Source organism: Thamnophis sirtalis, unplaced genomic scaffold (assembly GCF_051295495.1).
Source record: "Thamnophis sirtalis isolate CommonGarterSnake01/CBP01778 unplaced genomic scaffold, rThaSir2_p1.2 scaffold_3, whole genome shotgun sequence".
Taxonomy (NCBI): domain Eukaryota; kingdom Metazoa; phylum Chordata; class Lepidosauria; order Squamata; family Natricidae; genus Thamnophis; species Thamnophis sirtalis.
In genome coordinates, this window is record NW_028261383.1 from 23,375,515 (window position 1) to 23,400,639 (window position 25,125).

At 42.8% G+C, this 25,125-nt stretch overlaps 1 protein-coding gene and 1 pseudogene across 1 annotated transcript in view; both read right to left on the reverse strand.

Annotated features, from left to right (window-relative positions):
• The window catches only part of LOC106544773 (uncharacterized), a 53,726-nt gene that overhangs the window by 18,758 nt on the left and 9,843 nt on the right, over positions 1-25,125 (reverse strand). Inside the window, 1 exon segment of the mRNA XM_087708087.1 lies at positions 5,803-6,429. The gene's annotated coding sequence lies outside the window, so the exon portion shown is untranslated.
• Positions 9,279-25,005, reverse strand: LOC148047597 (uncharacterized; annotated as a pseudogene).

Genomic DNA, 25,125 nt, shown 5'->3' on the forward strand with positions numbered 1-25,125 from the left:
GACAACTTTGTCATCCAAAAAGAAGAGGAGGGAACTAGAGGAAAAACTATATCAACCTAATTCTTACTAATAAAGAAACGATAGAAGGAGTTGAAGTTGCTGGAACCTTGGGAGAGTGACCACGTCTTACTGGAATTCAATAAAATGCAAACCACAAGCAATAGAATATAATCCAACCGGTGTCTTAAACTTTAGAAGAGCTGATTTTAAGAAGTTCAGAGCCTAAGCAAAATTTCATGGATAAAAACCCTAAAGGAGAAAACAATGCAAGGAGTGTGGGAAATACTGGAAAATCTATATATATAAAAACGAAATGCCACTCATGCATCATCACAAAATCTCCAGAAGCGTAAAGCCCCCAAAACTGCAAATGACCAGAGCGTCGGAATAGAAGACCTGCAAGGTCCCTCCCAGCTCTGTCACAAACCCTCCAGTGATGGGAGCCCCCACAACCTCTGGAGGGAAGCCATTCCCAAAGAATCCACCTTCACTTGGAAGAGACTTTTCCAATCTTCCCACCAGAAGGAAAACGGCAGCGACCAGTTTCACAGCGTGCAGAACCAGTGGGCTTAAATTCGGGGAGGGAAGGAACCTGCAGCAGCAGCAGCTGAGATGTTTCAGCCCAGTTGCTTCTCTGCTTCCAGGACTCTCCTCCCACCCGCCCTCAACTCACCTTCCAGCTGCTGCTTCGACCCTGGGAAGAGCAGAAAAGCCGCTCTGCACACCACTCTCCTCCCATGAGTGATCCGGAACAGGAAGTTCAGCTATTCCCAAAGGTGCTTTTTTCAAAAGGCAACTGACTTTCTTCTACTTTTCCCGTCGCTTTCCAACCCTTCTAGCAATTCGGTACTCGATGGTTTTAACTCCTTTAAGCTCAACCCCAAGTATTATCCTCTGTCTAGGCACAAGTGTTGCCTATTTGAGCACCATCTCCAGATTGGAGGCAGAAAAAAAAAATCCTTCTCCAGTTTCTACCTGAGGCGTTTGCAAAATGTTTCCACTGATTAAATGCTATCAAGTCGTTTTTGACTTCTAGCAACGGACTTTGCAGCTGAGCCTAGTGAAATAGTGAAATGTGATGTCACTTAACCTTGTGAAGATTAGCTATGTGCCGAGCCCTAAAAGTTCATGAAGCTTTTACAGAATTACACAATCAGGTTTCTTAGGGGTGACTCAGTGGAGATCAAAACCTCTCTACATGCCAAAACTTTATGACTCTGTGGCCCCCAGGATTTTAGGGCATGGCAGCAGCATCAGGCCACACACTCCAGGGGAACGAGCTTCACTCCTGCTGGCCAGGGCTGCATCCAAGAGCATCAACCATCAAGTTTCATTCTTGGAGGAGGAAATTTTATATCTGCTAAATGCCATGTCTACATTCTGCAAATTTACTTGCACTGAAGACTCCCATTAGATCACACAGAGAAACATATACAGCAGGACATAGAAAATGCAGCCTAAAAAGGACGGTTTTACTGCCTACGCATGGTAGAAGAAATATCTCCCCCCCCCCGCCGCAAAAAAAATGTTAAAAAGTGGCAAAAATAGAATAGTCCATCAAACCACATGGCTAACTGATCACCAGGCTAATCTTTTTAATAAGACACCCTGCAATGCCATTTTTAATGCAGATTTAATAAGGCATGGATGGTGAGGATAGTGGATTTTGGTTCTGGGATCTGTTGTATGGAGGAGCCTAGAATAAAATAACCGCAAAGGGAGTTTATTCACCTATACTTTCAATAGATCACAAATGAAATTCTAGCATTCTCTCTACTCAGCTACTTTTCCTAATGTAGATTACCTTGTGTGTAATAAGGGATGGTTTATGCTAGAAGTAATGTCCACAAACTGGACATTTCAAAGATTTATCTACCGTGTGAGTCCTCTGGTGTATCACTAGGTGGCAATTCTGACTGAAACTTTTCCTACAGATTCGACATTCAAAGGGTTTTTTTCTTGTGTGAGTCCTCTGGTGTTTCACCAGGTTGTAATTATGATTAAAGCTTTTCCCACAGAGAGGACCTTCAAAGGGTTTCTCTCCTCTGTGTGAATCTTTGGTGTCTAACCAACCTGGAATTCTGACTGAAACCTTTCCCACAATCAGGACATTCAAAGGGTTTCTCCCTTGCACGAGTCCTCTGGTGTCTAACCAAGCTGGAAATATAACTGAAACCTTTTCCACAATCAGGACATTCAAAGGGTTTCTCTCCTGTGTGAGTCCTCTGATGAGTCACCAAATTGATATTCTGACTGAAAGCTCCCACAGATATGGCATTCAAAGGGCCTTTCTCCTGGGTGAATCCTCTGGTGTGTCACCAGGCTAGAATTGACACTCATACAGTTTCTCCTTGGAGTCAAACTATTGATGAATCACCATTCTGAAATTGTGACTAAAGGTTTATCCACAATCAGGACATTCACATGGTTTCGCTTTTGTGGGAGTCCTCAGGTGCTTCATCAAGATGGAATTCTCACTGAAACTTTTCCCACAGAAGGATGTTCAAATGGTTTTATTCCTTTGTTTGCGTCCTTCAGTGTCTCAAGACCTGGTAATTTCTGATGAAACTTTCCCACAATCTGCACAGTCATATGTTTTCTCCCACCCTTTCCTTCAGAAAACCATCCCTTGTATGGTTTTCTGAAGGAAATGGAAATATTTTGATTTCTTCCCTTTTCAATGTTGCTTCTTATTTACAGTTGCCCCAAGTGCTCTTATTGCCATCCTGTTTGCCTGTAAGATTCAAAGTGTAGCTTTTATATATACAGTATGTATGGCTGTGTGTGTGTATTCCAGCATAACTCTGGAACACCTCGAGCAATTTCAGCCAAACCTGGTACACAGCTTACTTACTGTCTGGAAACAAATACTGTGTGGGTAAGACATCCCTAACACCTGTCAGCCTCTGCTTCACTTACTTGCTATCAGCTGCCATAAAAATGGAGAGGGTGGGGGCATGGTATTTGGGATGGGAATAAATGGTACAGGGGGTGATATGGAAAAGGGAGTTTTCTTTGCACCATCTTCTGGGCATGCCGGTGGCCGGTCTTTGGACCTGGTGAAGGTGAACCGTCTTGCATACCAACATGATGATGCCTTTTGGAGATGCAACCCACTTGACACCTTAGGGAGTTGCAGATGGGACATTGGGGTGGGGTCATTTGATATGTACTTGTTCGCGCCTTTCTGGCCCAGATTTTGTTTACTTTCACTGCTATCGTTTCATAACCAGTAAAAGTATTTTAATTCCACGAATAATGGAGTTGGGAGTCTTCTTTCTTGCTTATTGATGGAGGCACGCATGACACCTCTCAGTGTGTTTGTGTCTCTGTGTGTGTGTCAATCTGCGTTTGTGTTTCAGCATAATCCAAGAACGCCTGGGATGCTTAAATTAAAAGGACTGAATTATGTCAAGTCACAGAAATTTTGATGATAGTGATTTTGGATTCAAGTTCTGTTAAGATAGAGCCTGTTATGCCTTAAAATGGCTTCTACTGTACAGCACGGTGGAGTTGCCATACTCCACAAGGGGGCTCTCTCTATTACAGGATTGGGATAAATACATACCTGGGTTACGCCAGGTTATGACCTAGTTGTTTATAGAGATGATGTAAAAAAAGGAAAAATGTGCCGTATTTTTTGGAGTATAAGATGCCCTTTTTTCCCTCAAAAAAGAGGATGAAAATCTGGGTGTGTTTTATACATTGAATACAACATTTTTGGCCTCCTGAAACCCCGCCCCCTTTGCAAAAATTGCCGTGCACAGCCTTTAGAAGGCTTCCAGAGTGGTCTTGGGGAGCAAAAATGAACAAAAAACAGCCAGTTCCCCCCACCCCACCCCCAGGAGCACTCAATAAGCCTCCTAAAGGCTAGGCATGCCTTTCGACAAGAAACGGGCCTGTTTTTGTAAAAAACGGACCATTTTTTTCTCGTTTTTGGGCCCCCAGAAGCACTCTACAAGCCTCCTAAAGGCTATGCGTACCCTTTTTCAAAAAAAAAAAAGGGCCCATTTTGATGAAAAACGGGCCGTTTTGGGGATGTCTGCAGAGTGCAAAAACCTTTTAAAAATTTGCCTCTTCAAAAACTTGGTCCATCTTATACTCTGGTGCATCATGTACTCTGAAAAAAACCAGTATATATTACAATGAAAAAACAAACATTCCCCAACACTACAATAATCACTTACATTATTGATGATTGATGATTCATATGACAAATCCATGTTCAAATATCCATTCAATCAAATTCAGTTATTTCGTTGGGTCAATCACAAATTCTTAGCAATGCAAAGTGTTATTATCCAATATATATGGAAGTGCTAGGGATAGGTTAGGTAGCTGCAGATATATGCATAGAGAGAAATACAGATACACCCACCTACACGTGTATATATGGAGAAAATCTCTGTCTCTCATGCCTGACAATATGTCCCAAAATGGTTACAGTCAAACCTTCTGCCCTAAATTTAGAGATGCGGGGGCTTTAACTGATGAAATGATGCCAAAAGCCTCCGCTTGCTTTGAACCACCCCTTTTGCTCATGGAACTTTCAATTTCCTGCCAGTATACCCACTGATCTTGCTTGTCAGAAGCTATCTTGGAAGGTCACAAATGGGGATCATGAGTGTGGGATGCTGCCGCCATCATAAATGTGCACCTTTTGGCAGAACCCGAATTGGTGCAACTTCTTTTTCTGCACCTTCAAAACTGCTGACATGCGGTCACGGAACAAATGCTGGGATTAACACAAATGTTGTGGGCCAGGTGCAGGACTGCTTCTACTGTGCCATAGTAACTTTGAAGGCTCGGGGAATAAGTGGTAAGTGAGGACTCCCTGTGCAATCAAAGATGGATTAAGCACAATTGAACCCGGTTAATACATGGATGGGGAAAGAAATACCACACTTATTGGCAAGAAGTAAAAAAACTTGTAAATTTTATTCATTTGTAATTTTCAGTACCCGTGTGGATTACGAACGATATCAAGAGGGCAACAACAAGTTTTAATGGGAGATTTTAATTGCCCTGATTTCAACTGGGAGACAAACTATACAGCAAGTAGGAGATTGAACAGACTCCTAACCAACTTAGCTGACAACTTTGTCATCCAAAAGGTAGAGGAGGGAATTAGAGGAAAAACTATACTCGACCTAATTCTTACTAATAGAGAAGCGACAGAAGAAATAGAAGTTGTCGGCACCTTGGGCAAGTGACCACGACTTACTGGAATTCAATAAAATATAAAAAGAAGCAGTAGAATATAATCCATGAAGGAATCGAACAGGAATGCATGAAATTTGCAAATGGCACCAAGTTGGCAGGAATAGCCAACACCTCAGAAAATAGGCTCAAGAGAATAGAATCTCAATAGATTTGAACACTGGGCCCTACTTAACAAAATTAAATTTGTTGGAGGAAAAATAACATTTTACACTTATGCAAGAAAATCCAAATGGACTGGTACAGAATAGATAGAACCTGGCTCAAGCAGTAGCTACGAGAGAACCCTTGAAGCTCTAGTGGACAATCATTTAGATATGAGCCAGAATGTACTGCAGTGGCAAAAGAAAAGCCAATACAATACTAGGCTGCATTAACAGAAAGATAGAATCAAGAGATAATATCACCAATTGAAAATTACGACAGTCAGGACATCCAAAGGGTCTTTATCCTGTGTTAACCCTCAGGTGTATTGCCTAACTGGAAGTTCGACTGATTTTTTTCTTACAATCTGGACATTCATATGGGTTCTCTCTTGTGAGTGTCCTCTGGTGTACTATCCGCTTGCCCCCCTTGCTTTACCTTTTGTCACATTGGGAGAACTGGTGGGGCTTTTCTCTGGTGTGAGTCTTTCCATGAACAACAGGGAAGCTGTTCTGCCTCAAGCTTCTGCTGCATTGAGAACATTGATATGGCTTTTCTCCAGTGTGGATCCTCTCGGGCACGATCGCCTGTGATCGATAATCTTGGCTTTTGCCATAATAGGCAGATCTGTGGATCTTTTCCACCACTGACATTCTTGGATTCTCAAGGACATCAAAAATACTCTCAATCCGTTGTTGGATGGAGCATTGATTCAAGTAACTGTTTCCTTCCTCCCAGGGTGAGGCCTGCATTACGATCTGCCTTATCTGGCTGTCCAAGTGACCTTTATCGTTTCCACTGACTTCCAGATATTTCCCTCTTTTTCTGAAGTAGGAAATTATTCCCCTTGATATTTTCATATGTTTCTTCCAGATACTCTGTTTTTTGTCCAGCTCAAAACTCTTTTCCTAGTTTTGTCTTTCTTATCTGTAAGCTGCCAGGGAAGAAAAGTTTTGGATATTCCCGAAGAACTAAGAAGATTTTGATTGCTGCCTTGGTTTCCTTTGCATTTTAATGCTGCTTGTGATTCAGTTCTCCATCGTGCTCTCTTTGGCATTCTTTTGCCTGTAAGATTCACATAAAACGGTTAGTTTAATAATGGTTTATAAAATGACTGCACAATATCTAAAAAAAAAACCAGATCCAAAGACATCAATTACAATAAAAGGCAGGATGCCAAAATGCTAACTTAACCTCTTACATTCATTATTTACATTTTCAAAATGCATGTCAAATGCATGTCAAATATACATTCAGTTATGAAATTTATTTGTTGACTTGGGTCATTCATGAGTTCATAGAATTCCAAAGAGTTTATCATCAAATATACCTGGAAGTTCTGAGATATATATATATATATATCTCAGAACTTCCAGGTATATTTGATGATAACTCTTTGGAATTCTATGAACTCATGAATGACCCAAGTCAAATATATATATATATATATAAAAGTGGGTCTTATTTTATAAAATATAAAAATAAAAGTGGGTCTTATTTTGGGGAAAACATGGGTATATATATATATATGAACTCATGAATGACCCAAGTCAAATATATATATATATATATATATATATATATATATATATATATATATATATATATATATATATATATATATATATATATATATATATATATATATATATATATATATATATATATATATATATATATATATATATATATATATATATATATATATATATATATATACACTTAAAGTCACAACCCCTGGTATGCCCAAGTGTGGGAGGAAGGTCACACTTCCACTCTCTGTCATTAGGCTCGTCACAAGAGTCCATCCAGACAGAAACCCAATATTTTTACTGTTGCCTTTGTTATATTTGTGTTTTTATTTGTGCTGATAAATAAATAAAGGAAGACTAGTATAGATCTATTTCAAGCTATTTAGCTCTCATCAGCTAGCCATCCCAGTAAGGATATGGCTAGCTGATGAGAGCTAAATAGCTTGAAATAGATCTATACTAGTCTTCCTTTATTTATTTATCAGCACAAATAAAAACATATATATATATATATATATATATATATATATATATATATATATATATATATATATATATATATATATATATATATATATATATATATATATTTGACTTGGGTCATTGAGTTCATATATATATATATACCCATGTTTTCCCCAAAATAAGACCCACTTTTATTTTCTTTTGGGCCCCAAAATAAGCACCAGGTCTGAGTTTCGGGGTATGTCCTACCTGCTTCCCTTAGGACAGGGATGGCTGAACTTTTTGTTGTTAGTGGCCAAAAATGCAAGCGAGCATGTGCAATGGCATAGGCACATACTGGCACCCATAATGTAAAGCGCCCTCCTGCATGCGCGCACAACACACACCCACACGCCACACTGCTCACCTCCAAGCTGAGGTTGGAATTTTCTCCAGGGGGGCGGGAGAGGCCATTTTCACCTTCCCCAGGCTCCAGGAATGCCTCCGGAGATTGGGGAGGGCGAAATATGGGCCCAATGAGCTAGCCCTCCCCAGGCTCCAGAGGCTTTCCTGAAGTCTGGGAAGGGCGAAAATGGCCTTCCCCAAACCTCTGGGAGGCCGAAAATCAGCTGCCTGGCGTTTGGGCAGATATGAATCAACAGATTAACAGAGTTGGAAGGGACCTTGTAGGTCATCTAGTCCAACTTTCCACTCAAGTGGAGAGTTCGCCATCATGGGCTTAGGACCATCGCCCGTAGGCACCCCATGCCCTGCCACCTTTTGCATCCCTGTCTGACTTCTGCAGCCACTAGCAGCCAGACAGCGCATAACGTATCACGTAGCCCATGCAAGCTGTGTCCAAACTGTTTCTCAGCTGATTAAAACACTTTTAATTTCTGGAGGATTATTATTCCTTTGAGGAACTAATATTTTAAAAAGCTCCCATTGGCTCCCCCTTTCCTTTTGGCTAAACTCCTCTAAGTGCACTCCAGCCATTTCCACTTGACTGCATTTTCTTTCACTCGGTTCCCTTCTGAGAAAGCAGAGAAGAATGCGAGTCAAGCATGTGTCTGTTATGTTGACGCTTGCGCTAGGACGCCATGTGGCATGTTGCGCGGTTACCACAGTTCACACCAGGGATCAATCCAGGGCCCACTGAAAATGGTGGCTGCTTCCAGGACAAAGTCATGAGGCCCAATGATAGATGTCCTTCCCTCCCTCCCCAACATGAGGTTCAGAGAGCTTCAAAAGGTAAAAAGGAGGAGGGTGTGAGGTCGGGTGGGGTTGGAGCCAGGTGTAAGGGAACCCTGGGAGGGGGGGGAAGTGAAGGGCCAGTGGGATGCAAGGGTTAAGCAAAATGTCTTGGAGGGTGTGGGAGGCCTAGAGATGCCTACGGCAGGCAGCCCTGGCCCTGCACGAGGCCTCCAAGCATTTTCCCCAGCACTGAGTATACAGAGTTCTGCTTAGTGACCTGCAAATTTGATTAAGGGTTGCCTCAGGGAGAGAAGGGGGATTCAGGTAGTAAAGGAAAGCAATTTCACTTAACAGCGATGCAACATGCAACGGTAATTCAAGACCCATCATAGTTATATTTTGAGAACTACTTTTGTGCTGGCTGCAGAATTCTGGCGCTCACAATCTGGCTGAAACGAAGATAAAAGAGTGAATCTCCACACGTGGGAATTCCACAATCAACAGACAAAAGCTCCTCCCAAAATTCCTTTTTGAGGAATTTCACTACTTCTGCAAAAGGAAATATCTTCTGCTGATAACCAGAAATTAGTAGTTAGCCATTTTCCATTTCTCTCCACCTACAGATTTTAATTCTGAGAATGTTTGAGCAAAAAGAATCAGTCGAAAATTAAATCAATCCATTCCTCACTTACACTTTCAATGGGAGATCGCAAATGAAATTCAAGCATTCTCTAAAGTCATCTACTTTTCTTCATATGGATTACCTTGTGTGCAATAAAGGATGATTTATGCTTGAAGTAATCTCCACAGATTGGACATTTCAAAGATTTCTTTACAGTGTGAGTCTTCTGATTTTTCATCAGGTTGAAACTCAGACTGAAACTTTCCCACTATCAGGACATTCATAGGGTTTCTCTTCTGTGTGAGTCCTCTGATGTGCCACCACGTTGGAACTATAACAAAACCTTTTCCCACAGATAGGAGACTCAAATGGCTTCTCTCCTGTGTGAGTCCTCTGATGTCTCACCAGATGGGAATTTTGACTGAAACTTTTCCCACAATCAGGACATTTGAAGGGTTTCTCTCCTGTGTGAGTCCTCTGATGAATCACCAGATGGGGATTTTGACTGAAACTTTTCCCACAATCAGGACATTCAAATGGTTTCTCTCCTTTCTGAGTCCTCTTGTGTCTAATCAAGCTGGAAATATCACTGAAACATTTTCCACAATCAGGACATTCAAAGGGTTTCTCTCCTGTGTGAGTCCTCTGATGAGTCACCAAATTGATATTCTGACTGAAAGCTTTCCCACAGATAGGACATTCAAAGGGCCTTTCTCCTGTGTGTATTCTCTGGTGTATCACCAGACTGGAATTATCACTGAAACATTTCCCACAGATAGGACAAAGGGTTTCTCTCCAGTGTGAGTCCTCTGGTGTATCACCAGGTGGGAATAATCGATATAGCTTTCCCCACAGATAGCACATTCGAAGGGCCTTTCTCCTGTGTGAGTCCTCTGGTGTCTCACCAGGTTGGAACTCCGACTAAAACTTTTCCCACAATCAGGACATTGAAAGTTTTTCTCTCCTCTGTGCATGGTCTTGTGTCTCAGGAGATGGGAATTTTTAATGAAACCTTTCCCACAATCTGAATATTCATAAGGTTTCTCCCTTCACTTTTTCATGCACTGTATCCCTGAGTTCTGCATAATCTCCTTATTCCTTCTTTTGACTATCAGCTGCTGGAGGTGGATCAGAATTGTATGGTTTTCTGAAGGAATGGAAAATATTCTGATTTCTGGCTTGATTTTCTTCCCTTGTCAAGGTTGCTTGTTATTTTCAGTTGTCCAGAGCGTTCATCGCCATCCTTTTTGTCTGTAAGATTCAAATAAAAATGTAACTTTAATTGTTTATAAAATTGTTAGAGATGATGTGAAAAAAGAAAAATAGTATAGACCATTTTGCTTATAGAAGTCCTCAGCTGCAAATAAGAGAAGAAAATACTATCTACAACCCCTCTGGTGAAACTCAACTCAAGTAGACCTTATTTAAACTACTGCAATTGGAACTCATATTTCTGTCACTAAGCAGCTCAATCATTAAGCATCATGTCACATGAAAGTGCTAATTTAGATCTGTTCCTCTGTAGTTTTTAAGCAAATTACGGTGGGTTATTCAAGGCAATTTCATATGACTGTGACTTGCAATTTCCTGCCAGTATACCCACTGATTTTGCTTGTCAGAAGCTAGCTGGGAAGATCACAAATGGGGATCATGAGTGTGGGATGCCACCGCCATCATAAATGTGCAACTATTGGCAGAACCTGAATTGTTGCAACTCCTTTTATATCAAATTCAAAACCACACACTGCTGAAGTGCAGTCACGGAACAAGTGCTAGGATTACCGCAAATGTTGTGGACCATGTGCACATCTGCTTCTACTGTGCCATTTGTCTGAAATAATATTCGGTCTCCTGTTTGATCAGGAGGAAAGCCATTCCCAAAGAATCCACCTTCACTTGGAAGAGACTTTTCCAATCTTCCCACCGGGAAGAAAATTGCAGCCACCAGTTTCACAGCGTGCAGCACCAACAGGCTTAAATTCGGGGAGGGAAGGAACCTGCAGCAGCAGTAGCTGAGATGCTTCAGTCCAGTTGCTTCTCTGCTTCCAGGATTCTCAGGATTCCTCTTTCTAGGAACAGGTGTTGCCTGTTTGACCACCATCTCCAGATAGGAGGCAGAAAAACATCCTTCTCCAGTTTCTACCTAAGGCATTTGCAACATGTTTCCACTGATTAAATGCCATGAAATCGTTTTTGACTTCTAGCAACCGATCTTTGTAACTTAGCCTTAAAATGGGATGCTGCTCAGCTTACGAAGATTAGCTATGTGCCAAGCCCTAAAAGTTCATGAACGTTTTATAGAATTACACTTCAGCTTTCTTAGGGGTGATTCTCAATGGAGATCAAAACCTCTCTACATGCCAAAACTTTATCACTGTTGCCCCCAGGATTTTAGGGCATGGCAGCAGCATCAGGCCACACACTCCAGGGGAACAAGCTTCACTCCTGCTGGCCAGGGCTGCATCCAAGAGCATCAACCATCAAGATTCATTCTTGGAAGAGGAAATTTTATATCTGCTAAATGCCCAGTGTAAATTCTGTAAATTTACTTGCACTGAAGCCTCCCGTTAGATCATACAGAGAAACATATATAGCAGGGCCTAGAAATGGAGCCTAAGAAAGACGGCGTGATTGCCTCTATAGGACAGAAGAAATATTTCCCACTTCCTCAAAAAAATGTAAAAAAAAGAAAGGCATGGATGGGGAAGATAGTGGATTTTTGTTCTGGACGCTGTTGTATAGAGATAAGAGAATAAAATAACCCAAAAGGAGATTATTCACCTATACTTTCAATAGATCACAAATGAAATTCAAGCATTCTCTAAACCCAGCTTCTTTTCCTAATATAGATTACCTTGTGTGCAATAAGGGATGGTTTATGCTTGAAGTAATGTCCACAGACTAGCCAATTCAAAGATTTCTCTCAGGTGTGAGTCCTCTGGTGTATCACCACATTGGAATTATCACTAAAGCTTTTCCCACAGATAGGACATTAAAATGGCTTCTCTCCTGTGTGTGTCCTCTGGTGTCTCACCTGACTGGAATTATCCCTAAAACGTTTCCCACAGGTAGGACATTCAAAGGGTTTCTCTCCTGTGTGTATCCTCTGATGAGTCACCAGGCTTGAATTCTCAATGAAACCTTTCCCACAGATAGGACATTCAAAAGACTTCTCTCCTATGTGAGTCCTCTGATGAGTCACCAGGCTTGAATTATAACTAAAGCTTTTCCCACAGATAGGACATTCAAAAGGCTTCTCTCCTGTGTGAGTCCTCTGGTGTCTCACCTGGCTGGAATTTTCACTAAAACTTTTCCCACAGATAGGACATTCAAAAGGCTTCTCTCCTATGTGAGTCCTCTGGTGTGTCACCAGGCTAGAATTATTACTACAGCTTTTCCCACAGGTAGGACATTCAAAGGGTTTCTCTCCTGTGTGTGTCCTGTGATGAGTCACCAGGCTTGAATTATCAATGAAACCTCTCCCACAATCAGGACATTTAAAGGGCCTTTCTCCTGTGTGAATCATCTGGTGTCTAACCAATCTGGATTTCTTACTGAAACCTTTCCCACAATCAGGACATTCAATGGCTTTCTCTCCTGTGTGAGTCTTCTGGTGTATCACTAGGTAGGAATTCTGACTGAAACTTTTCCCACAATAGAGACATTCAAAGGGTTTCTCTCCCGTGTGAGTCTTCTGGTGTATCACTAGGTGGGAACTCTGATTGAAAGTTTTCCCACAATAGAGACATTCAAAAGGTTTCTCTCCTGTGTGAGTCCTCTGGTGTCTAACTAAGTTGGAATTATCACTGAAACATTTACCACAATCAGGACATTCAAATGGTTTCTCTCCTGTGTGAGTCCTCTGATGAAGCAGCAGATGGGAATTTTGACTGAAACTTTTCCCACAATCAGGACATTCGAATGGTTTCTCCCTTGAATGAGTCCTCTGGTGTCTAACCAAGCTGGAAATATGACTGAAATCTTTCCCACAAGCAGGACATTCAAAGGGTTTCATTCTGTGTGATTCCTCTGATGAGTCACCAGATTGCTATTCTGACTGAAAGCTTTCCCACAGATATGGTATTCAAAGGGCCTTTCTCCTGTGTGAATCCTCTGGTGTGTCACCACGCTGTAATTATCAGGAAAGCTTTTCCCACAGATAGGACATTCAAAGGGTTTCTCTCCTGTGTGAGTCCTCTGGTGTCTCAACAGATTGTAATTATGCCTGAAAGCTTTCCCACAGATATGGCATTCAAAGAGCCTTTCTCCTGTGTGTATCCTCTGGTGTGTCACCAGGTTGGAACTATAACTAAAGGTTTTTCCACAGATAGGACATTCAAATGGTTTCTCTATGTGAGTCCTCTGGTGTATCACCAGGCTGGAATTGTGACTTTCCCACAACGAGGACAAGTGGTTTTTCTTCTTCTTCTGGTGTCTCATGAGATGGAAATTTCTAATGAAGCTTTTGTGGCTTTCTTCTTGTGTGAAGATGTGTCAATGAACCACAAGGGAGCTGTTGTGATCATAGTTTTTGTCACATTCAGGTAATTTGTATGTCATTTCTCATTCGTGGCTCCTCTTGCGAATAATCAGCTGTGATTTCCCATCTGTGCTTTTTCCACAATAGGCAAATCTATGGAACTTTTGCACAGCTGATATTCTTGAGCAGGTCAAAAATATGGACAATGCCTTGTTTAGGGTGCTTTCATTCAAGCCGTCTTCTTCCTCACGGGGAGAGGCCTGTCTGTTCTACGTGGCTTTACTATGGATCTTTTCCTCCCAACAGACTTCCAGATATTTGCCGCTTTTACTGAATGATACATAACCTCTCTTCGCTTTTCATGTAATGTATCCTTGAGTTCTGCATAACTGCTTATTCTTTCTTGATTTTCTCTCTTTGTCCTAACAGCTGCTGGAGGAGGAACAGAACTACATGGTTTACTGAAGGAAATGGAAAATATTTTGATTTCTGGCTTGATATTGTTCCCTTTTCAACATTAATTGTTATCTATAGTTGTTCCAAGTGCTTTTATTTCCATCCAGTTTGTCTGTAAGAATCAAAGAATAGTGTACCTTTAATTTTTTATAAAATTTAATTGGTTAGAAACGATGTGAAAAAAGACGAAAAGTATAAACCACTTTTGCTCATGAAGTCCTCAGCTGCAAATAAGAGGAGAAAATAGTGCCTACCACCCCTCTGGTGACACCCCCACTCAAGTAGTCCTTACTTAACCTACCGCAATTAGAACTGATATTTCTGTCACTAAGCAGATCAATCCTTAAGCATCATGTCCCATGACAGTGCCAAATTACATCTGCTCCTCTGTAGTTGTTAAGCTAATTACTGTGGGTTGTTAAAGGCAATTTTATATGACTGTGACTTGCAATTTCCTTCCAGTATAACTACTGATTTTGCTTGTCAGGAGATAGCTGGGAGGGTCACAAATGGGGATCATGAGTGTGGGATGCTGCCGCCATCATAAATGTGCATCTTTTGGCAGAACCCGGATTGGTGCAACTTCTTTTCCTGCACCTTGAAAACCACAGTCACTGCTGACATGCGGTCACGGAACAAGTCCTAGGATTACCACAAATTTTATGGACCAGGTGCACGTCTGCTTCTACTGTGCCATAGTAACTTTGAAAGCTCAGGGAAAAAGTGGTAAATGAGGACAACCTGCGCAACCAAAGATGGATTAAGCACAATTGAATCTGGTTAATACGTGGATGGGAAAAGAAATACCATATTTATTGGTAAAACATGGAAGTAAGAAAACTTGCAAATGTTATTCATCTGTCATTTTCAGTCAAAATCCACGTTTGTAACATGGATTACAAACCATATCAAGAGGGCAACATCAAGTTGTTATGGGAGACTTTAACTGTCCTGATATCAACTGGGAGACCAACTACAGCTAGATTCTTAACCTACTTAACAAAACAATTTTATCATCCAAAAGGTGGAGGAGGGAAGTAGGGGAAAAATTGTACTCGACCTAATTCTTACTAATAGAGAAGCGATAGAAGGAGTAGAAGTTGTTGGAACGTTGGGCAAGTGACCATGTCTTACTGGAATTCAATATAATCCAAACACAAGCAATAGAATATAATCCATGAAGGAATCGAACAGGAACGCATCAAATGACACAAAGTTGGCAGGAATAGTCAACACCTCAGAAGCTAGGCTCAGGAGAATAGAATCTCGATAGATTAGAACACAGGGTCCTACCTAACAAAATGAAATTCAATGCAGGGGGGATAGGGGATTTACACTTATGCAAGGAAAACCAAATGTACTGGTATAAAATAGGTAGCACTTGGCTCAAGTAATAACTATGAGAGGAACCTTGAAGTCTTAGTGAACAATCATTTAGATATGGGCCAACTGTATATTGCAGCGGTAAAAAAAAAAAGTACTAGGCTGCATTAACAGAGAGACAGAATCATGACCATGTGAAGTACTAGTATCACTTTATAAAGTGTAAGACCACACTTAAAAAATTGCAGACAGTTTGGTCACCATATCATAAAAAAGATGTTAAGACTCTGGAAAGAAGACAGAAAAGAGCAACAAAGAGGATTAGGGGGTGGAGGCTAAAATATAATTAAGAGGTTGCAGGAATTGGGTATTTCTCATCTAGTGAAAGGAAGGACTACGGGTGACATGATAGCCATCTTCCAATACTTGAGGAGTTGCCACAAAAGAGGGAGGGGCGTCAACCTATTCTCCAAAGCCCCTGAAGGCAGGACAAGGAACTGGATGGAAACTCATCAAGGAGAGAAGCAACTCCGAACTAAGGAGAAACTTCCTGACACTAAGAACAGTGAACCAGTGGAAGGTTTTCCCTTCAGAGGTTGTGGGGGCTCCATCCCTGGTGGCTTTTAATCAGAGGCAGGACAGCCACTTGTCTGAAATGATGTTGGGTCTCCTGCTTGATCAGGGCGTCGGAATAGAAGCCCTGCAAGGTCCCTCCCAGCTCTGTCACAAACCCTCCAGTGATGGGAGCCCCCACAACCTCTGGAGGGAAGCCATTCCCAAAGAATCCACCTTCACTTGGAAGAGACTTTTCCAATCTTCCCACCGGAAGGAAAATTGCAGCCACCAGTTTCACAGCGTGCAGCCCCAGTGGGCTTAAATTCGGGGAGGGAAGGAACCTGCAGCAGCAGCAGCTGAGATGCTTCAGCCCAGTTGCTTCTCTGCTTCCAGGACTCTCCTCCCACCCGCCCTCAACTCACCTTCCAGCTTCTGCTTCGACCCTGGGAAGAGCAGAAAAGCCGCTCTGCACACCACTCCCCTCCTATGAGCGATCCGGAAGAGGAAGTTCAGCTGTCCCAAAGGTGCTTTTTTCAAAAGGCAACTGGACTTTCTTTTTTCTAGTCCTCCTGTCACCTTCCAACCTTTCTAGCAATTCAGTACTCGATGGTTTTAACTCTTTTAAACTCAACCACAGGTATTATCCGCTTTCTGGGCACAGATGTTGCCTGTTTGACCACCATCTCCAGATTGGAGGCAGAAAAAAAATCTTTCTCCAGTTTCTACCTAAGGCGCTTGCAACAAGTTTCCACTGATTAAATGCTATCAATCCGTTTAGCAAGTGATCTTTGCAACTTAGCCTAGTGAAATGGGACGCTGCTTAGCTTAGCTCCTGGTTGTGACCCATTAGAAATATACTTGTCTGTATGTATAAATTTAAATTTTAAAAAAGCCCTGAGCGGAATGAAAGAAACTGAAACATCTCCTATGTGTTGGGAAGACAGAATTACATTATCTCACTCCCACATTCATCGAAATACTGCCAATTGCCATTTCTTTCATTCTCAAAAACTGTTGAGGTTTCCTTTGTGGGCTTTTATTATTTGATTATTTTTACTTGTTTTCCAAAGGCTCATGATGGGTCTTAATTAGCACTTCCAAACCTGTCAGACATGTGTAATTGATTTTATCCTGCTATCTATTGCCTCTAGCCTTCCTTCCTTCCTTAATGGAACTGTATTGTTTCCACTTTTTTCCATGACTGGGGAGAAGGCATGTCCTGTCCTTAATCCCATTACCTGGAGGTGAAGTTATTTTGCTTGTGAATAGGCTGGCCCAGGATTTCTTAATGAGCATCTGCTGTAGGCTATTAAGAAAGACAGGAAGGGGGGCTGCTTTCTGCCCCTAAGAATATGTTTCCCCATTTCTCCTTTGCAGAAATATAATATTCTATCTCTTTTAATATCCCTCAAATATTTCATTCTGGGGGGGGGGGGGATTCCCACAATTTCCCCCTTTTACGCTATATATATTTACATATATTGCCCAACCTATGAACCATTAAAATGGTCTCTGTACTTTCTATATACCTGGCAGACCAAGAGGGATATTTGCCTGGCATCCTTACTAGGGGTCTATTGAAATGGGAGGTGATTTTGCAGGCTACTGGGACAAAGGTGGAGGGAGCAGAGGATTCTCATGATTATGGCAGTGGCCCCCAAAAGGAGTGTTTTCCACTCAGGAAGGGCAGAAGTTCTTTTAAATAGAAATGTGATTTTCTGTGCCAATTCTTTTAAGATGTCTGATGTCACCTTCTGTGAGCTTTTAGTCAGATTTAAAGCAAGCATATGTCCCAACATTCTTTGCAGCCATGATTGTGCCTTAGTACATAATCAAAGGCTGCCCATTCCCAAGGATAGTTTTCTGATCCTGCCTTAGTTTATTGCATCCAGGATTTGTGAGGCCAAATTAAGATCAGCTAGTGTGCAAGCCAGGCTATGAATATTTTTGACGTTGCACACTGAGTCCTGGGATTCCTACTAATGCAGTGGATAACCAGTGCAAAATATTTTGCTTTACTGGGCAACTGGTCAGCATCATTTGCGAGTCACAATCAGGACGGGGTTTGGAAATCTCTTTTATGCTACCTCTTTAGGAAGGAAATTGACCGAGGGGGCATGCCCCCTCTCTATGGAATTGGCAGCCGGGTAGGACTACTTGGGCCTTAGTGCTACAGAGCAAGAACCAGCCAGGGGAAGCTTTATGTCAGGGTTCTCAAACTAGGCCCTGCGAGCCAGACACAGCCGGTCAACACAATATATCCAGGCCACGCAGTGGTGGCATTAAACCCCGCCCCCTCATTTTCCATCCACTCCTTGTGTTGGCGGCTTTTCCCACCTCCATCATCATCCCTCCTTCAGGCATCAGCCTTATATAGACCTTGCAGAATCTGGCCACACATCTGCGTACTTCTGTTCATTACTGCTCGCAAATGTAAGGCCAAAGGGCATGGATTCGTAGGTGGGAGAGGGCATGCTGGCAGAGGGGTGATGCGGTGGGTGGATTGATGTGTGCAGGGTGGTAGGGGAGCGTGCAGGAGATTGTGGCTTCGGAGCCCTTCCCGAGTGTTTCCTGAAACTGGCCTGACCTGCATGGGAGACCGTGGCATTGGAACCTTCAATGGGTGTTCCCCAAAACCAGCCTGACCTGCACAAGAAGTGTGTGGCAGATTGCACCATCCGACCGTTTCCTGGATGTTTCCCAAAGCCAGTCTGGTTTCTGAGGGAAGGGCACGGGAGATTGCAGCATTGGAGCCCTTCCCTGGTGTTTTCTGAAGCCAGCCTGGCCTGCAAGGGAAGTGTGCGGAAGATCGCCAGCCAGACGACTCTGGAAGTGATGCATTGGCCACTCACGGGCTGGATGCAGGGCCTGAGGTTGGAGTGGAGGGAAAACAGGCAGCCCCTGTGGGAATGTTGCATTGGGGCACTGTGTGCTCTCCAGCCTCTTGCCCATCTCTGCTTCGATGAGCCAGAAAGCCATTGGAGTCTTAGCCTGTGCCTTTCAGGCCGGCCTCTTGGTTTCCACGGTGGCTTGGACCATCTGTCGCACTCTTGTCCTTCTGTCTGCCTGGGGCCTCGCATCTAGCCCGCGACTAGGGGATGCATCGCCCAGTGCAGCACTTTTCTTTGAAGCCAACCTGCTTGCCCACCCGCTAGCCGGACTGGCAAGGAAGTGGCATGTCACCTTGAAACCATCCTTATCGGCCTCCTGCCTGGCCACAAACGTTTGGAAACAAACAGAGGCTGCTGGTTGGAGCAAGGGAGCTGCAGAGCTGGGCTCCCACGGTTGCAAGTGCCAAGGCAAAGGTAGAAGAAATGGCTGTGTGGCTGTGGCAGAAAAAACCAGAGCAACACCAAGCAGCGTGGATGAAAAGGTCCAAGCGAGGCAGCAGCTGATCTCAGCGGTAACTGAACCCACCGCACTGATTTCCTCCTTACACCAAATGGCTTAATGGACTCAGTTAACAGGGAAAGCATCTGCCGCCTCACTCGCACCTTCTCATCCAAGCTCTCAGATATTGCACTGACTCTTTCCGCCACAACGACCCACTTTTCTTCCAATTCTAGCTATGCATTGGCATAAGCAGTCACGGGAGGTGAGCACAACAGTTTTCTTGCTCCAACCAGCAATCTCTCCAATGTCAAAAAGCTGGCAGCCGGGCAGGAGGAGGCTAAGGACAGTCACGGAACAAGTGCTAGGATTACCGCAAATTTTGTGGACCAGGTGCACGTCTGCTTCTACTGTGCCATAGTAACTTCGAAGGCTCAGGGAAAAAGTGGTAAATGAGGACTCCCTGTGCAACCAAAGATGCCAATAGCTATTTTTTAGGAAGTGCTGGATTAAGCACAATTGAACCTGGTTAATACATGGACGGGGCAGGAAATACCATATTTATTGGCAAGACCCGGAAATAAAAAAAAACTTTTATTCATCTGTCATTTTCAATACCCGTGTGGATTACAAGCTATATCAAGAGGGCAACTTCAAGATATAATGGGAGACTTTAACTACCCTGATATCAACTGGGAGACAAAGTATACAGCAAGTAGGAGATTGAATAGATTCCTAACCAACTTAGCTGACAAGTTTGTCATCAAAAAAGAAGAGGAGGGAACTAGAGGAAAAACTATATCAACCTAATTCTTACTAATAGAGGAGTGATAGAAGGAGTTGAAGTTGCTGGAAACTTGGGAGAGTGACCACATCTTACTGGAAGTCAAAATAATGCAAACACAAGCAACAGAATATAATCCAACAAGTGTCTTAAACTTTAGAAGAGCTGATTTTAAGAAGTTCAGAGCCTAAGCAAAATTTCATGGATTAAAATCCTAAAGGAGAAAACAGTGCAAGGAGTGTGGGAAATACTGGAAAATCTATATATATATAAACGAAATGCCACTCATGCATCATCACAAAATCTCCAGAACCGTAAAGCCCCCAAAACTGCAAATGAAGCAAAAGAACTGCAAACACCTAGAAGCAAGCAAATACATAACCAGAAGTCAACATGGGTTTTTCAAAAGCAGATCGTTCCAAACCTATATTATATCATTCTTGCACAACGTGCCTAAATTAGCGGACCAATCAAATACATTGTATAATTGGATTTCGAAAGGCAGTTGACAAAGTAGTAACCTACTTCTTGGTAAATTAGAAAAATGTGGGATAGGTACATCAATCCACAGAGATGGATTCATAACTGGCTGACAATCACACTCAAAGTGTATTCCTTAATGGGGCTATACCTATATGGAGAGAAGTAAGCAGTGGGTACCCCAAGGTTCTGCTTTAATACTCTTTAATATCTTCATAAATGCCTTTGATGAGGGAGTCGAACCGGAACACATCAAATTTGCAAACAACACCAAGTTGGCAGGAATAGTCAACACGTCAGAAGCTCAAGATAGAGAATCTTGATAGATTTGCACACTGGGCCGTACCTAACAAAATGAAATTCAATGAAGGGGAAGAAAGGGCTTTACGCTTATTCAAGAAAAACCAAATGTACTGGTACAGAATAGGTAGTACTGGGCTCAGGTAATAACTATGAGAGAAACCTTGAAGTCTAGAGGACAATCATTTAGATATGGGCGAGCAGTGGTCCAAAAAAGGCAATACAATAGTAGGCTGCATTAACAGAGATAGAATCAAGATCATGTGAAGTACTAGTACCACTTTATAAAGAGTAAGACCACACTTAGATAATTACAGACAGTTTGGTCACCATATCATAAAAAAGTTATTGAGACTCTGGAAAGAATGCAGAAAAGAGCAACAAAGAGGATTAGGGGCCCGGATGCTAAAATATAAAGAAGGGTTGCAGGAATTGGGTATGTCTAGTCTAGTGAAGGGAAGGACTAGGGGGGACATGTATTCAAAATGTTTCTCTCCTGTATGAATCATCTGGTGTCTCACCAGGCTGGAATTCTTAATGAAACCTTTCCCACAGTCAGGTCATTCAATGGGTTTTTCTACTGTGTGAGTCTTCTTTTGTCTAACCAACCTGGAAGTGTGACTGAAACCTTTCCCACAATCAGGACATTCAATGGCTTTCTCTCCTATGTGAGTCTTCTGGTGTCTCACCAGGATGGAATTATCACGAAAACATTTCCCACAATCAGGACATTCAAAGGGTTTCTCTCCGGTGTGAATCCTTTGATGAGTCACCAGGCTTGAATTCTGACTGAAACCTTTCCCACAGATACAATCAGGACATTCAAAGTTTTTCTCTCCTCTGTGCATGGTCTTGTGTCTCAGGAGATGGGAATTTTTAATGAAACCTTTCCCACAATCTGAATATTCATAAGGTTTCTCCCTTCAGTTTTTCATGTATTGTATCCCTGAGTTCTGCATAATCTGCTTATTCCTTCTTTTGGCTATCAGCTGCTGGAGGAGGATCAGAATTGTATGGTTTTATGACAGAATGGAAAATATTCTGATTTCTGGCTTGATTTTCTTCCCTTGTCAAGGTTGCTTGTTATTTTCAGTTGTCCAGAGCGTTCATCGCCATCCTTTTTGTCTGTAAGATTCAAATAAAAATGTAACTTTAATTGTTTATAAAATTGTTAGAGATGATGTGAAAAAAGAAAAATAGTATAGACCATTTTGCTTATAGAAATCCTCAGCTGCAAATAAGAGAAGAAAATACTATCTACAACCCCTCTGGTGAAACTCAACTCAAGTAGTCCTTAAACTACTGCAATTGCAACTGATATTTGCATCACTAAGCAGCTCAATCATTAAGCATAATGTCATATGACAGTGCTAACTTACATCTGTTCCTCTGTAGTTGTTAAGCAAACTACAGTGGGTTGTTCAAGGCAATTTCATATGACTGTGACTTGCAATTTCCTGCCAATATATCCACTGATTTTGCTTGTCAGAAGCTAGCTGGGAAGCTCACAAATGGGGATCATGAGTGTGCGATGCTGCGGCCACCACATATGTGCAACTCTTGGCAGAACCCGAATTGTTGCAACTCCCTTTCCTGCACCTTCAAAACCACACACTACTGAAGTGTAGTCACGGAACAAGTGCTAGGATTACCGCAAATGTTGTGGACCATGTGCACATCTGTTTCTACTGTGCCATTTGTCTGAAATGATATTCGGTCTCCTGCTTGATCAGGGCATCGGAATAGAACACCTGCAAGATCCCTCCCAGCTCTGTCACAAACCCTCCAGTGATGGGAGCCCCCACAACCTCTGGAGGGAAGCCATTCCCAAAGAATCCACCTTCACTTGGAAGAGACTTTTCCAATCTTCCCACCGGGAATAAAATTGCAGCCACCAGTTTCACAGCGTGCAGCACCAGTGGGCTTAAATTCGGGGAGGGAAGGAACCTGCAGGAGCAGCAGCTGAGATGCTTCAGCCCAGTTGCTTCTCTGCTTCCAGCTCACCTTCCAGCTGCTGCTTCAACCATGGGAAAAGCACAAAAGACGCTCTGCGCACCACTCTTCTCCCATGAGTGATCCGGGACAGGAAGTTCAGCTGTTCCCAAAGGTGCTTTTTTCAAAAGGCATCTGGACTTTCTTTCTTCTACTTTTCCAGTCGCTTTCCAACATTTCTAGCAATTCAGTACTCGATGGTTTTAACTCCTTTAAGCTCAACCACAGGTATTATCCGCTTTCTAGGCACAGGTGTTCCCTGTTTGAGCACCATCTCCAGATAGGAGGCAGAAAAACACCCTTCTTCAGTTTCTACCTAAGGCGTTTGCAAAAGGTTTCCACTGATTAAATGCTATCAAGTGGTTTTTTACTTCCAGCAACTGATCTTCATAACTTAGCCTTAAAATGGGATGCTGCTCAGCTTACGAAGATTAGCTTATGTGCCAAGCCCTAAAAGTTCATGAAGGTTTTCTAGAATTACACTTCAGCTTTCTTAGGGGTGATTCTCAGTGGAGATCAAAACCTGTCAGCCTCTGCTTTGCTGTTGCTGTGGCTGCCATTGAAACGGGGAGGGAGGGCATGGTATTTGGGAGGGGACTGCTAATTGTGCTGGAGGAAGATTCTGGAGTTTCTACTGCCCGTCTTACTGCGCATGCGGAGGAGGGTTCCCGCCAAGGCCAAAGGCACCGACATTCCATCTTGGTGATGCCTTTCGAAGTTATCTCACACCTGACACTTGGGAGAATTATGATTGGACTGTGCATGGGATGCCAAGGGGTGGGGAATGGGTTAATCTATATATCATTTGCTTTCACGCCTAAATAATCAGACTTCGCTTTGCTACGCTTCTGTTCATTTATAATTAGTAAAAGTACACTTGATTTCTATCAATGGAGTCTTGTGGTTTTCTTTCCTGATTATCCAATGAAAAAGTGCTGACAATAAGCGAAGTCTCACACACACCCCACCAGGAGTTTCAACCTACCGTGGGGGATGTACTCACAAGAAGGAACGAAGAAAATGTCATTGCGAGCGAGCGATGAAGAGGAGACTGAAGGGGTAACTGCAGACCCATCTTTACCTGAAAGGCTGGCTGGCCTAAGAGTGGAAGAGCCTGTGGTTCGCCCCCGATGGACTTTGGGAGTTGGGCAAAAAGAGGATTCTGAAGAATTGGATGCAGGAGTTACCAGAAGGAGACTAAATTACAACCTTGTGCATACACCTCTCATAAACTCACGGACATTGAGAGACGTTGGGCGATCTGGGAGAAAGAAGCGTTTGCTGTTCGTTGGGCTTTAGCCACATGGCGCCATTTCCTGGAGGGCGCTAAACACCCGTTTGAGGTGTGGACTGACCATAAAAATTTGGAGGCTTTGAGAACTCCCAGGAGACTCTCCCCTAAGCAGATGCGCTGGGCTCAACATTTCAATCGTTTTAATTTCACCCTGAAATACATCCCGGGGGGGAAGAACTTCATGGCTGATGCTTTGTCCAGACTCCCTCAGTACAACTGCTCTAAGCTCAGCGTTGTCCAGCCCGTTGTTCCCATGTCAAGCTTCGCTGCTCCTGTAGTTACTAGACAGCAAAGACGCTCTAAGGTAGACGTGTCTCAAGATTTTCTTTCCAACCTCAAGAAGGCCCTTCCTCAGGATGATTGGTTCCAGCAACATCAAAGTGAATGCACCATGAGGGATGATTTGCCATGGATTGGGGCAAAACTTTACGTCCCTACCTCTCTTCGTCTGGTTGTCCTCCAACGGGCTCATGATTCCAAGTTAGCGGGGCACTTTGGATTCGTGAAGACGCTGCATCTTATCAAACGGCAGTTTTGGTGGCCCTCTTTGAAAAAGGACATTGAACTTCATGTTGCCAGCTGTCCCGTTTGTGCGGCCACTAAACGCCCGCCTGGAAAACCACAGGGGTTGCTCCAAACTGTAACTTGCCCTGTCGCTCCGTGGAATGAGATTTCTATGGACTTCATTGTCGAACCTCCTGAGAGCCAGGGGCACACAGTCATATGGGTGTTTACTGACTTATTCTCCAAACAAGTTCATTTTGTACCTTGCCCGAGGATTCCTTCTGCGAAGGCCCTCGCCAAACTATTCATTTCTCACATTTACCGGTTGCACGGAGTGCCTGAGCGCATCATTTCGGATAGGGGTGTGCAATTCACCTCTGTGTTCTGGAAAGAATTTCTTAAGCGTATTGGCTCCGCCCAGGGCTTAAGCTCTGCCCACCACCCTCAGACTAATGGGGCTTGTGAGAGGAC